Consider the following 14,747-nt stretch of genomic DNA (forward strand, 5'->3'; position numbering starts at 1 on the left):
GGTACATATGATATCCGTTTTTTACTGGAAACATGGCCATGTGGAGGAGGCCGTAGGACGGGATCAAACAGTTATTAGAAAACTTGAGTTAGTCAGTCACGTCTGCAAATTGCGTGTGTGTCTCCGTGTGCTTGTCGGCAATGCGGACCGGGAGGGGGCAAGAGCTGGTCACAATTGACTTCTTATTTTGCACAGATTTCTTTCCAAGAATTTCTGGGTCAAGTTTACATATCTGAAATCCATCTAGACAATTATTTACCAGATCAATAAATGGGCACATGCCGGATGGGATTTGGAGCATGTCAGGCTTGTGCGCCGGCTTATCGTGTAACCGGTGAGGCCGCAGCACGCACTTAGGTCAGGTGTCTGCGACTTAAGATTCTGCAGACTATTGGCTTTCATAATTTAATATCCTAATTGGTGCTGACACCTGTCCCTTTCTTCTGGGGGTCACCATAAGTGCAGGGCGGAGGTCGTCTGATTATGTCCCAGCGCACCGCTGTGTATGTGACCGTTTTTTATCCAGAGAATTGGGGGCTTCAGTCTCCTGTCTGCACATTAATAAGTCTGTTTTCCCTGGAAGTTGTGTGTGTGATATTGTGCTTCTAGGGCCCCTCCATGTTGAAACAAAGGATTACAGAAATCTGATTAGGACTTAGCTGTGTGTGGAAGAAACTACCACGGAGAATGTGTTCCTTTCTTGAAATGCCCACCTTGAGTGATTCACACCTCACAGAGACCCTCACGATGCTGTAAATTCCCCATAGACAAGGTAAGAGAGTCATTATTTTATTGGTTCCTTGTTACTGACATGAAATTCAATGAGCCTGGATAGTCACAATGGCTGCTAGGCCTGAGATCACACAGCTTGTGTATGAGGACAGGACAGTGAGAGGAGGTGTGAGGGCTCGGGGCAGGCAGCACCCACAGGGCTCCACATATTACACTGTCTGGGCGCAATGGTTTCTGACAGAATCTTTCTACATAAAATACTATATGAGTGCTCATTGTTATTAATAGATAGCAGGTTGTTCACATGATGCGTCTCGTGTCCAGTATATGTAATGAAAACTTGTAAAAATTGATACTGGAAAACAACATTAAAAATCTATATTAATATCTAAGCTTCTATGTTCACGTAGAAGCAAATAGAGATACATGTCAGCATAGACAGATACACAAAAATGAGGGCAGTACTCCAAAGTCAGATAGTGAGAAAATTGATTTTAATCGGAGGCTTGGAGTGGTGCCACCGTTTTTGGATTTGTATACAAGAGGTTTTGGTGATAACCTTGGAGACTTTCTACCCAGCATTACATTAAAAAGTGTTGCTTTTATTTTTCAATAGATAGAAATCAAAAAGAGGTGCTCCAAGGGGATAAATGCAAAAATGGTAAGGACTTTATTGGCCCATGTGTGACATCTAAGCCAGGGGCGCTCGGACATATCATTGGTGCAACGTGTGCAGCCGCACAGGGGCCCGAGAGATAAGGGCGCCACTTCCACCTTCAATACAGCAGGCAGGTTCTATCACAGACACAAAGAGGGGTCCATATACCTCCTCTGTCTGTGCCCGCCACTGGATACTTGGGCTTTTTTTTTTTGCAAGCATCTAGGCCTGAATCATTGATCTTAGGCCAATTACGCTCCCTTGGAGCATTGCCTCTTTTTGTTTTTTGTTTTAAAACGTCATACTGAGAGCCAGGATCCCGACGCTTGCACGCAGGTGGGAAACATCTCATAGTTCTGTTAATAAATAAATACATTTACATATATATATATATATATATATATATATATAATAGAAAGACAGTTAATAGTTATCAATAGAGAGAGAATTTTTTTGTAAATGAGAAGACTAATGCTATTTATGGCCTGTAATAGTTGGGAGCTCAGTTGAAGATTTCGTACTGGGTCCCACAAGCTTCAGGTTACACCACTGTGTACATGTCAGACAAGTGTGTTCACACAAAACACAAACCTGCTGTAATAAGATCTGTCAGCCAGGGTTGATCTGCTTGTTGATGGTTTCCAGGTATTAAGAAGTCATTTTATTTCATGCTGCACTGGGTAAAAACAAAATGTAATGTACATTTTTGAAGCCTTGTTATTTTCTAAGAAGTACCGTAATCTCAATATATTTAAGCAATTGATTAACCATTTAGCTGCCAAAATAATCACGATTGGAGCTTTGATCCAATGCCGATTAAGGGTATGTGTCCACGTTCAGGCTTGCTTCAGGCTTTGGTCAGGATTTTATGCAGGTAAAATCCTGACCAAAACTGCACCTGAGGTCACTGGCAGGTCACCTGCGGTGTTCCTGCGTGTTTTGCTCATTGTAGCAACATGCTGCGTTTTGAAAAAACGCACCGCGCATGCGTTTTCGCGGCAAAAACGCATGCGTTTTTTAACGCATAGTGGAGTCGGGATTTCATGAAATCCCCTCCACTATGCTGTAACATCTGGACGCTGCGTTTTTGACGCTGCGGAAAAACGCAGCGTCAAAAACGCAGCGTTTCCTGAACGTGGACACATACCCTAAGAGATTTCTCGGTGAGCGTATACAGTACGTATATTGCATTTTAAGATGTGGTGGGAATCAAATAGTATAATTTCTTTAATTACAGTATAGTAAACTATATAAAACACATTACAAAAGCTCCTCCAGAGATAAAAAAAAACATTTAAAAAAATTCACCCAAAAAAGTTTTCTGGATGAAACTCAGAAGATTTGTTATTTTCTCTCTCGTCCTCCATGTGCAATCTGTTTTTATACACCAGCAGTTGTTAAATATTTTCAAGACCACATACAGTTTCCCATGTTAAAGAATTGCAATGTATCTGTAAAAATCGGACGTTCCGTTTTGGAACACAATTGTTTTGTTTTTTTTGGCACCCATCGACTTTAATTGGGTGAGCCTCATCTGACACACGGAAGAAACTAGTTCATGCTGCGAATTTTTTTCCCCATTCAGATTCAGTCAGTAAAAAAAAAAATCGCTCATCTGCACGGCCCCATTGAATAACACTGGTCTGAGTGATGTCCGTTTCTTCACAGACCGCAGTGGGACTGAAAATATGGCCGAGTGATCTTGACCTTACAATGTGATTGTTACGTTAGAAAACCATCTGAATAGCATAAATATAAGGCTTCGTTCCCACCATGAGCTTTTGGTGAGTTTTTTTTTTTTGGGGATGTTGCAGATTTTCTTCACCAATTTTATAAAATAGATTACTTCCATTTTTTTTTTTAAATATACGCAGTGTAAAAAACTCACCAAAAACTCATCGCGGAATTGTAGTCTGAGAGAAAGGGCTGCAGGGAATACAAAAATCCTGACCAGTACTGGGCAAATCTGTAGGGGTATGTGCACACAGAGTTTCTTTTGTAGGAGGTGTTTTAAAAAAATCAAAGCCTGAATCACTGGTCAAAAACACTAAAAAGACTCTTCCTATTCATTCCTCTTGTAAGGTTAAGTTCCCAAGATGACTTTTTTTGTGAGTTTTTGACTCTGCAGATGTTCGTAAAAAAAATCGCAGCATTCTACAGTTCCAGCAAAGTGGATGTGATTTATAGAAATCCCATGCCTAACGTGATTTTTCTATACGCTGCATAAACTGACCTGCAGTGCGTTTTTAAAATACACAACATGTCATTCTCCCTTGTGGGTACATTGAGTTTTCTGTGCAGATTTTCCCCATAGAGTTGCATTAGAAGCAGAAAATCCACAGGTAAAAAAAAAAAACGCACATACGTTGCGGAAACTCTCTAAAAATGCTTGTAATCTGTGATACTTGCCGTGATTTTTGCGGCCCGTTTTTGAGGGCCTTTTTTGCAGGCCGTATTGCCGTAATTTTCACGGTCTGCTGCAAAAACGGGTAGCAAAAATCTTGCGGATCGCCATTTTTCTGGTTTTGAATACTAGGGAAAATGTATTGAAAAAAAAACGGCTTTCCACAAATACGGTGTTAATGGTGCACTGCAAAAACCAGCTTCCGTTGTTTTTGCGGCCCCATTGATTTTCAATGGGGGCCGTGTCCGTAAGCCGTGAAAAACATCGAGCAGGCTTGATATTTTTTCATGGCCGTAAATACGGCCATACGGCATACGGCACTTTGACAAATTTACGCGGCCCGTTTTTGCGGCTCCATAGAAATGTATTGGGGCCCCAAAATCACGGCAAGTGTAAAAGAAGCCTTACACTGGGAACAAGAAGCTCCTCCCACCCACTTAGAATGGACGATAAAAGCTAATGCGATTCGCCGTCTTGAGGACCTCACTAGTTGGGAATCTTGCACACATACTCAGTTTCTTAAAGTCTGGGAATGACAGCATCTTGTTTTACTGAGCTAGATACAATATGGCTCATCTAGTATAATCAAACTCAAGTTCAAAATTTCATGACCTCTGTATACAGTTATATAAACAGTGTCATTCTGCCTGTCTTATTGTCAGCCTACCCCATCCTATCTATAGATAGGACTATAGTTGAGCGGATTTGTTCGGATTTGGTGGCCGAATCTGTTTGACATATTCGTGCTACAGTGGGGCAAAAAAGTATTTAGTCAGTCAGCAATAGTGCAAGTTCCACCACTTAAAAAGATGAGAGGCGTCTGTAATTTACATCATAGGTAGACCTCAACTATGGGAGACAACCTGAGAAAAAAAAATCCAGAAAATCACATTGTCTGTTTTTTTATCATTTTATTTGCATTTTATGGTGGAAAATAAGTATTTGGTCAGAAACAAAATTTCATTTCAATACTTTGTAATAAATCCTTTGTTGGCAATGACAGAGGTCAAACGTTTTCTGTAAGTCTTCACAAGGTTGCCACACACTGTTGTTGGTATTTTGGCCCATTCCTCCATGCAGATCTCCTCTAGAGCAGTGATGTTTTTGGCTTTTCGCTTAGCAACACGGACTTTCAACTCCCTCCAAAGGTTTTCTATAGGGTTGAGATCTGGAGACTGGCTAGGCCACTCCAGGACCTTGAAATGCTTCTTACGAAGCCACTCCTTCGTTGCCCTGGCGGTGTGCTTTGGATCATTGTCATGTTGAAAGACCCAGCCACGTTTCAACTTCAATGCCCTTGCTGATAGAAGGAGGTTTGCACTCAAAATCTCACGATACATGGCCCCATTCATTCTTTCATGTACCCGGATCAGTCGTCCTGGCCCCTTTGCAGAGAAACAGCCCCAAAGCATGATGTTTCCACCATCATGCTTTACAGTAGGTATGGTGTTTGATGGATGCAACTCAGTATTCTTTTTCCTCCAAACACGACAAGTTGTGTTTCTACCAAACAGTTCCAGTTTGGTTTCATCAGACCATAGGACATTCTCCCAAAACTCCTCTGGATCATCCAAATGCTCTCTAGCAAACTTCAGACAGGCCCGGACATGTACTGGCTTAAGCAGTGGGACACGTCTGGCACTGCAGGATCTGAGTCCATGGTGGCGTAGTGTGTTACTTATGGTAGGCCTTGTTACATTGGTCCCAGCTCTCTGCAGTTCATTCACTAGGTCCCCCCGCGTGGTTCTGGGATTTTTGCTCACCGTTCTTGTGATCATTCTGACCCCACGGGGTGGGATTTTGCGTGGAGCCCCAGATTGAGGGAGATTATCAGTGGTCTTGTATGTCTTCCATTTTCTAATTATTGCTCCCACTGTTGATTTCTTCACTCCAAGCTGGTTGGCTATTGCAGATTCAGTCTTCCCAGCCTGGTGCAGGGCTACAATTTTGTTTCTGGTGTCCTTTGACAGCTCTTTGGTCTTCACCATAGTGGAGTTTGGAGTCAGACTGTTTGAGGGTGTGCACAGGTGTCTTTTTATACTGATAACAAGTTTAAACAGGTGCCATTACTACAGGTAATGAGTGGAGGAAAGAGGAGACTCTTAAAGAAGAAGTTACAGGTCTGTGAGAGCCAGAAATCTTGATTGTTTGTTTCTGACCAAATACTTATTTTCCACCATAAAATGCAAATAAAATGATAAAAAAACAGACAATGTGATTTTCTGGATTTTTTTTTCTCAGATTGTCTCCCATAGTTGAGGTCTACCTATGATGTAAATTACAGACGCCTCTCATCTTTTTAAGTGGTGGAACTTGCACTATTGCTGACTGACTAAATACTTTTTTGCCCCACTGTATATTGGTACCCTATTCATGCCGAATGTATGTTTGATGATCGGTTCCGAACATATTCGGTAAATTCTACTCCCATTGACTCTAAAGACGTTCGGCTGTGTTCGACGAATATTGCAAAAACAATATACGATGCCGTTTGTATACGGGACCGAATCCGAACAAATTCGCTCAACTCTAGTTAGGACCTGATTCTCTAGGTGCTTCACCGATGTTATTAGTTGTATGTATTCAGAGGCTTTTTTGTGACTTTTGTGACAAAGTCTACATTGTACTCTACAACTCGTCACTGTGCTGTAATTTCTATATGTAATATGCTTAAATAAAGAATTATCAAGAAAGAAGTGACGCAAGATGGAACTTGTGCACAGCAGCGTCGGTCATTTTTACATTGCTGTGTATTATGTTCATTTTAGGGGGCTTTTTGCACCGCTTTTTCAGATTTTTCTGAATCTGTCTGAAAAAAAAAAGCGTCACGTGTACATACATGTTTCAAAAACTCTTAAAAGTCACAAAAAAGAAAATCTCCTCAATAAAGGAACCGTTCCCAAAGCTGATTCTGCTTGTAAAACTGGTTGTTTTTTGAACACTTTAAACAGCTCTGTGTGAATCCTGATGAGATGATGTTACAAGGCTCTGGTATCCTCATGTACCTTAACTGACCACTGACTGCGGACACGCCCGCTGTGTACAAGTGACAGCTATGTATAATAACATTCCTGGCATTCTACAAGCACCCGGTGCAGAATGTTCCTAAACCTGTTAGTTTATTTCCAAAGCCACATATTTTCCCAGTCCAAGTCTTATGATTTCTCAACGTCCTGCATTGATGTGAACAAACCTGGCTCTGACTGATCTGGGTGTCAGGGTTAGGGCACCGTACCCTCTGCTGCCTATCTTAGATACAACTGAGAGGTTCCTCAACTTTTATCCGTTGTTAGCATACTGCTTTTTATTACTAGTGATGAGCGAACGTGTCCGGATAAGGTGCTATCCGAGCATTCTCGGGTACTAACTGAGTGTCTTCGGCATGTTTGAGTCACCGCGGCTGCATGTCTCACGTCTGTTCGACAGCCACAACGCATGAAAGGATTGCCTAACAAGCACGCGAGACATGCAGCTGCGGGACTCGAACATATTATTCGAGCACGCTGGAGACACTCTATTACAGTGTTTCCCAAACTCAAGTCCTCTCAGACCCCAAAGGCCATGCATTCAGGATTTCTATAGTGTTGCACAGGTGAGAGAATTCCTGAGGGCTTGATGAAACTTCCACCACCTGTGCAATACTAAGGAAATCCTGAGAACATGACCTGTGGGGTCCAAGAGGACTGGAGTTTGGGAAACACTGCTCTATTAGCACACGAGAATACTCGGATAACACCTGATCCCAGCACGTTCGCTCATCACTATTTATTACACACCAGTTAGGAGTTTAAAGGAGTCGTCAAATTGCACCATGGGTCATTCATTCTTTAAAATAATAAACTTAGAGAGGTTGTTCCCTTTCAGAAAATCCAAGTGCCTGGGAGTGCATTAAATAAGCCTCTGCCAGCGGAGTCTCTGATCTCCTCATGGAGAATACTAGAACACTTAGGTGAGCTTAGCTCGGGAGAGACAGCTGCTGGCCAACAAACATCTGAGGTGTATGAGACCATAAGCATTACCCATCAGGGGAACCCCAGCCATTCCAGCGCCGTCTCTTCCAGCTGCAATAGTGATGCCCTGGCCATGACAAAAGACACTGGCAGCCTCCAGCTTTCAGTCATAGAGGCACGGCTGGCAGAGCTTCAGTCACTGCTCAGTACATAGTGAGCAGCAGCTGTAACAATGTCCCAGCACTGACTGACAGCTGTCTCTGTACTGACTCACTGTAGAGCTGGCTGTCAGTGCTGGGGCACCGTTACAACCGTTGATTACTATGTACTGAGCGATAACTGAAGCCTCGCCAGCCGCGCCTGTGTGACTGAAAGCTCAAGGATGCCAGATGGACTAAAATTAGTTTCCTCCCGTTAGTCGGGTTTTGTTCTGTGGCCAGGCAGTTTTAGTATGCTATTGACCTGGAGATTAACCCTATATCTGCAGGGTAGTAACGTTTTTCATACACATGATGTAATTTCTTTGGGTGCAGACTCCATGTGGAAATTTATTTTTTTTTTTTTAATCCGTAGAACGCCATTTCTTTGTTCAGAATCAGAGCAGATTTCACCCTTTCCAATTAAATTTGCATACAATCTGCAACAAAAACCTCTACACAACCTGTGGATTCTGCAGCAGGAAATCTGTGAATACCCTATGGAAATATCCCCACCACATACAGGTGTGGACATACCTTAAGGCTCCGTTCCCATGATGAACCATTGGTGACGTTGCGATGTTGTAGATTTTCTGCACCTATTAACTAAAATAGGTTACTTGTATTTTTCCAAAAATACGCAGAGTGAAAAAATTCACCAAAACCTCATTGTGGGAACTAAGCCCTACAGTTGCAGCAAAGTGGATGGGTTTTATAGAAATCTCATTCCCACTGTGCTTCTTTTTTACGCAGTGTAAACTGACCTGTGGTGCGTGTTTCAGATCTGCAGCTTGTCAATTTCTCTTGTCAGTACACTGAGTTTTCTGTGCAGATTTTCCCACAGACTTGCATTAGATACGAAAATTCCATAGGTAAAAGAACGCAAATGAGTTTTAAGTGCATTAAGTGGAAACACATTAAAAACACCAAATACCAAGAAGTAAAAAAAAAACAAAAAGCAGCTTTATTTCACTCCTTCACCACCTTACGGTTTTCCATTTTTATGCTTTTGTTTATTGCTCCCCTTCTTCCCAGAGCCATAACTTTTTTTTTTTTTTTTTTGTCAATATGGCCATGAGGGCTTTTTGTTTTTTTGCAGGATGATTTGTAATTTTGAATGACACCATTGATTTTACCATATAGCGTACTGGAATACGGCTAAAGAATTCCAAGTGCGATGAAACTGCAAAAAAAAGTGCAATTCCACTATAGTGTGTTGGGGTTTTTATTTACCATTTTCACTAAATGCTAAAACTGATGAGCTATTATGATTCTGCAGGTCAGTATGAGTTAGTAGATACCAAACATGTATAGGTTCTGTTTTATTTAAGTGGTGAAAAAAGAAAAGAACACAAAAACTTTGCTTATGATGCCATCTTTCGAGACCCATAGCATCTCCATTTTTCGGGGTCTGGGAATGGGTAATGGATTATTCTTTGTGCCCTAAGCTGACGTTTTTATTGATATGATTTTGGGGTGGATGCAATGTTTTGATTGAACGTTATTACATAAACGTAATTCTGGCGTTCTGAGTTTTTTTCTCCTTATGTCACTTACCGATCGGATTAATTTGTTGTATATTTTGATACAGTGGGCATTTCTGAATGCAGCCATACCAATTGTGTTTATTTTTTATTTTTTCATTTTTCACCTGTGATACACATAGAAGTGATTCATGGGAGATTCACAATGACAAGAATGGGAGTCTTCCGCTGACCCCCTGCTGTCATGAAAGGCCATCTGAGACTCAATATCACAAGTGATGAGCGAGTATACTCGTTGCTCGGGTTTTCTCGAGCACGCTCGGGTGGTCTCCGAGTATTTGTTAGTGCTCGGAGATTTAGTTTTTGTCGACGCAGCTGAATGATTTACGGCTGCTAGACAGGCTGAATACATGTGAGGAGTGCCTGTTTGTTAGGGAATCCCCACATGTATTCAGGCTGGCTAGCAGCCGTAAATTATTCAGCTGCATTGACAAAAACTAAATCTCGGAGCACTAACAAATAATCGGAGATCACCCAAGCGTGCTCAGGGAGACCCGAGCAACAATGCTATTCGCTCATCACTAGCTATCATGTGACCGGGATGGGCGGGACTTGTGATGCGCTTCCGGCTGTCTCGTGTTAAATGTCGCCATCAGTGATTGACAGCAGTATTTAACTTGTTAACAGCTGAGCGTGGGATCTCGGATCCACCCGCGGCTGTTAGGGGCACATGACAGCTGAACAGATCAGCTGTCATGTGTAGGGAAACATGCGGGCTCAGCGCCGGAGCCTGCATCAAAGGCAGGGACGTACTATAAGTCCAAGGTAAAAAATGCAGCGTCAAAAACAAGATAAAAATGCATATTAAAGAAACGCAATTAAATGCCACAAGTAACCTAAACTAAATGATATGTTCCGAAATTCTGCATTGTCAAAAACTCACCAAAAGCTTATTGTGTGAACGTAGCCTAAAGAGAATTAGGTCCCTTTGGTAAAATTAACATATAAACATCACAAAATAAATTAATTATTTCACAGGCATAAAATTAGGTCAACTCTGTGAATAGACGCATCAGCAATACATCATCCGTCTGTATAATATAATCTCATTACACGAGATTACTCCATATAATCCCCGGGGTTGTTAGTCCGTGCCACTGCGCTGCTTCGTCTTCTGTATTATATACCCTGGGAGAAAAAGTAAAGGATTTTTTTTTTAGTACTTATGTTTCGGAGAGCAGCAGTCTGTGGATATGATGAATGCAATGCTGTCTTATGATTATTTGTTCATCTGCAATGTGTAAAGTCTACTGTTTAAGTCTCTTAGTAAGTTCTTTACCATTTCATTTCTGGATCATGTAACAAACCCCTTTATGGATAGGCCTGCACTGAATCCTGAAATATTAATTAATCAATGTTCCCCACACAATCCAAAAAATGAACATACCACTGAGCCAGCGCAAGTAATGAAGAAAAACGCATAATAAAAAGTACAGATCCATCAACAGCAGCTTGCTCGGGGTCTCCAGGTAGTAATATGCATAATTATTCAATGTACTGAACAGTATAAAGTGGCAGAAGGTAAATAAAGGAGACAATAAAAAGTTCTTACTTTGTGAATGAACACATAAAGATTGAAATATTGTAAACAGTCATTCATCATGAGCAAAATTTTCTGGAATTAAATATACGTATTTAAAGGAATCTGTCAGCAGGATTTCACCCCCGAAACTATTTTTATGTGCATGTTGCTCTTTTAAAGACAAGTCCAGCAATATATTTACATGGCCAGTCTGTTCCTCCTTTATGGAGAAATTAGTGCTTTGAATTGTTAAGAAAATTAGGCTAAAGAGCTATGGTAGATCTGACGCCTCTGTCACTCCAGCTCTATTCCCCGCCAGCACCGCCTCCTCCTGCTGACTGACTGCACCTTTGCCTGAAGTGACACAGCATAGAAGCTGTCAATCAAGAAGGAGGAGACGAGGATGGAGAACAGAGCTGGAGTGACAGAGGCTTCAGATCTACCATAGCTCTTCAGTGTCATTTGCATATTAATTCAAATGCTGCTTTCTCCGTAATGGAGGAACAGACCGGCTATGTTAAGGTATTGCTGGACTTGTCTTTAAAAGAGCTATAGGAGCATATAAGTAGTATGTGGGAAGGCCGGCAGTGCAATCCTGCTGACAGATTCCCTGTAATTGTGCACTGTACACACTAATAGACATTTTCAAAGCTTAAGTGAATGGGGACACATTGCGACCTGTTAGGTGCTGCGAATGTGACGAGCAAGAAATAGTTAATTTTTATGACTTGTTTGTCGAAGTTGTTCTACCTTGTAAGTCACATTGCGTCCGCACTCACTGGCATTATACTGCAAGGCAGCATGGAGCTTATTGGTTTGTGTTACAGCCGAAGTTTCCATGTAATCCCAGCCCCATACCCTTCCACCCCCGGCATTGTTTATCTCATCCTTTATAAACCCCTGACATCCAAGCAGACAGGAAATTAACTGATTTTTAATGGCCTTATTTGTTTTATCATAAAGCTTTTTCATCACAGAGAAAATTATCTTTGAATGTAAATGAGGCTGCAAGTTCACCGATCGTCCACATTATCCCCCACCGAGCACCACACCCATGGGCCCGATTAAACTTATCATTTGTTTCCCTACCCAAGAATGTAATCCGTTTTGTGACCCCGGGTTCACACGTTGCATATTTGGTGCGGCTTTTACACTTGGAATTCTAAACTGAAATGAAATTTCGTATTTGCGCATGTTTTCCACATTTATTCCTGCCTTTTTATTAAAAAAAAGTAATGTTCAGCAGGAAACAGAAGAACGAATCCCCAAATTTTGCACCCCTTAGTGTTCCAACACCGCAAGATACCCTTTTCGTGGCCCCCAAAAAGTATTGAAAAAAGTCACAGAGAAAAAGGCAGAGATGTTTATTCAGTGCCCCAGAGTGATGGTACGTCTGATGGCACTGAAGGACTTCACCTGACCAGGTATCACAGACACCAATACATTTCATAGTCTGGCCTCCAGGGGGAGCTAAGGGTGCTATGTATTAGGCCACTCCTCACAGTCTGGTAAAACTGGGGGTTGGATAGAAAGTTAGAGAGAAGCTGACTGGGTTGGTACCAGGCAACATCCTGTGGCAGAGGGTGTTGCGGGGAAAGATTCAGGGGTGTCCCTGTCAGGGGTGGGATCCTGACAGAGGCCTAGCTAAAAGGAAAGAACGTTAAGGAACCGCGCCTGCACTACATCGCGGCGGTCTCTCAAGAAAGGACAAGAAGCGAGGTTTATTGTGAAGAGTGAGAAACGAGATAAAAGCAAAAAGGAGATAACACCAATAGGAGTCGTGCTGTAAGATCGAGGCAACATCCTATTGAGGCGTGTAGCCGGTGGCCAGAACGCCGAGGAAGTATTAGACTCCAAGTAATACTTCAAACAGAGGCAGGACAGTTGATTTTAGGTTGGCTGTCTCACCAAAATCACCTAAGAAGACATAGGGGGCAACAGTGGGAGAGGGGCGACACTAGGGTCCCGGAAGAACTCCAGGCCTACCCGTCATACGGGTGCATCCTATCCATATCATCTGGGGGACGGAGAAGAACATCAGAACAGAGATAAGTTGTGGGAAGAACATCAGAGAAAGGAACATCAGAAACAGACACAACAGTTGTGAGGACTATCCAGTGGTGCTCAGCAGGGAAGTACTACAACACACAGGCGCTAGAAGGTAGGCACAGATTTCCACCTGCAAAGGGAACTCTGGAGGTGCCATCGGACCGGCCGGTCTCGGACAGCCCTGTTAACCGTACTCTGGATTGCGGACCCTGAAGCCTTCAGTAAAGAGGTAAAGAGACTGCAACCCTGTGTCCTCGTTATTCACCGCGAACTGCACCACGCACCACTACCTACACCTTTCATTGGACGCCCCTTAGCAGGGTCACGGACCGGGTCTAGCCACCGTGACGACCACAGAACTGAGACAGAGAGGCCCAGTACCAAGTACCTCGCGGCCCTGCGTCTGGGGGCGCTCCATTTACCTGCTGAAGCCTCCAACCAAATGCACAAGCAAGATAAAGTGCAAAGAAACCACATATCAATGTATGTAAGGTATTAGTTTATATTGGGGCCTCAATACGTAAGCTGGCAACCCGCGTCAATGGATCCTTACATTTTGCCAGTCCTAACGTTGCCAGCTTACGTATTGAGGCCGCAGGGTGCGGTCGGACCAAGATGGCTCTGTAAACTGTTGGCCTCTATTCACACAGCATGCATTTTGTGGCACTGGGCGGCCCGCATATATGTGCATCAGTAATAGGCTGTAAACCAGATGTCTTGCATCGCCTGTGTGAACAACGCCACATACAGACTATTATCGCTTATCTTTTTGTGCACTAATGCCAAACAGCCAACACTGGATTGAAAGTGGTTGTTTCATTGGTATTTTTTGCACCTGTGTTTTTGCCATCTTTAATCGTGTCCGCCGCACCCTGCTAGTGCATTTGGTTGGAGGCTTCAGCAGGTAAACATCTCTGCATTTTTCTCTGTGACTTTTTTCAATTTTTTTGGAGGATCTTTAAGTCCTCTTTTTGTGTCGGTGAGCTTTTATCTCCCAAAAAGTATGTTGCCAACAAATGTGCCCCCCAATCACAGTAACATACCCCCACAGTGAATTCCTCTACAGTACCCTCCCCACACACAGTGTGATGACCCTACAGTATCCCACGCAAAGTGCGATACCCCCACAGTAACTCCAACGTTGCCCCCATAGTCCCCCAGACACAGTATGATGGCACCGAAACAGCCTTCTACACAATATGATGAACCCAAAAGCCCTCCATACAGTATGAGGGCCCTCCATAAAGTATAGTGGTGCACACACACAATCCTCCACACTGTATACAGTGCGGCTATGCGGATACAGTTAAAAGTCGGGCTGTGGGAATCTACTATCGGCACCAGGCCCAACAAAATCATGGACCCCATAGCGGCCTCGTTGTCTGACACTATTAGCTGTACCCACCAAAACATGAAACAAAACAATGTCAGGCCAGCGCTTTACCTGCGGATTTAGAGTCCCCATTGAAGTGAATGAGTAAAACACAAAACAAAAAGCTGCGTTTCTGCAATGATTATTGACATGCTGTGGATTTTAAAAAAATCACAATTGCCAATTTCCACGCATATCCTGCACCCAAAAAGTTATTTTCCACAGCTTGTGAATTCACCATCAGGATACGTGAACACAATATTTTTTTCTAGGTGGGTCCACTCTGAAACCCACTCGAAAAAAAACACTTACTAAATGC

At 42.7% G+C, this 14,747-nt stretch overlaps 1 protein-coding gene across 1 annotated transcript in view; it reads left to right on the plus strand.

Moving 5' to 3' along the window:
- Positions 1-668: 668 nt before the first annotated feature.
- The window catches only part of ABCA4 (ATP binding cassette subfamily A member 4), a 218,507-nt gene continuing 204,428 nt past the window's right edge, over positions 669-14,747 (plus strand). Inside the window, exon 1 of the mRNA XM_077277785.1 lies at positions 669-772. The gene's annotated coding sequence lies outside the window, so the exon portion shown is untranslated. The remainder of the gene's footprint in view (positions 773-14,747) is intronic.

Source organism: Ranitomeya variabilis, chromosome 8, assembly GCF_051348905.1.
Source record: "Ranitomeya variabilis isolate aRanVar5 chromosome 8, aRanVar5.hap1, whole genome shotgun sequence".
Lineage (NCBI taxonomy): Eukaryota > Metazoa > Chordata > Amphibia > Anura > Dendrobatidae > Ranitomeya > Ranitomeya variabilis.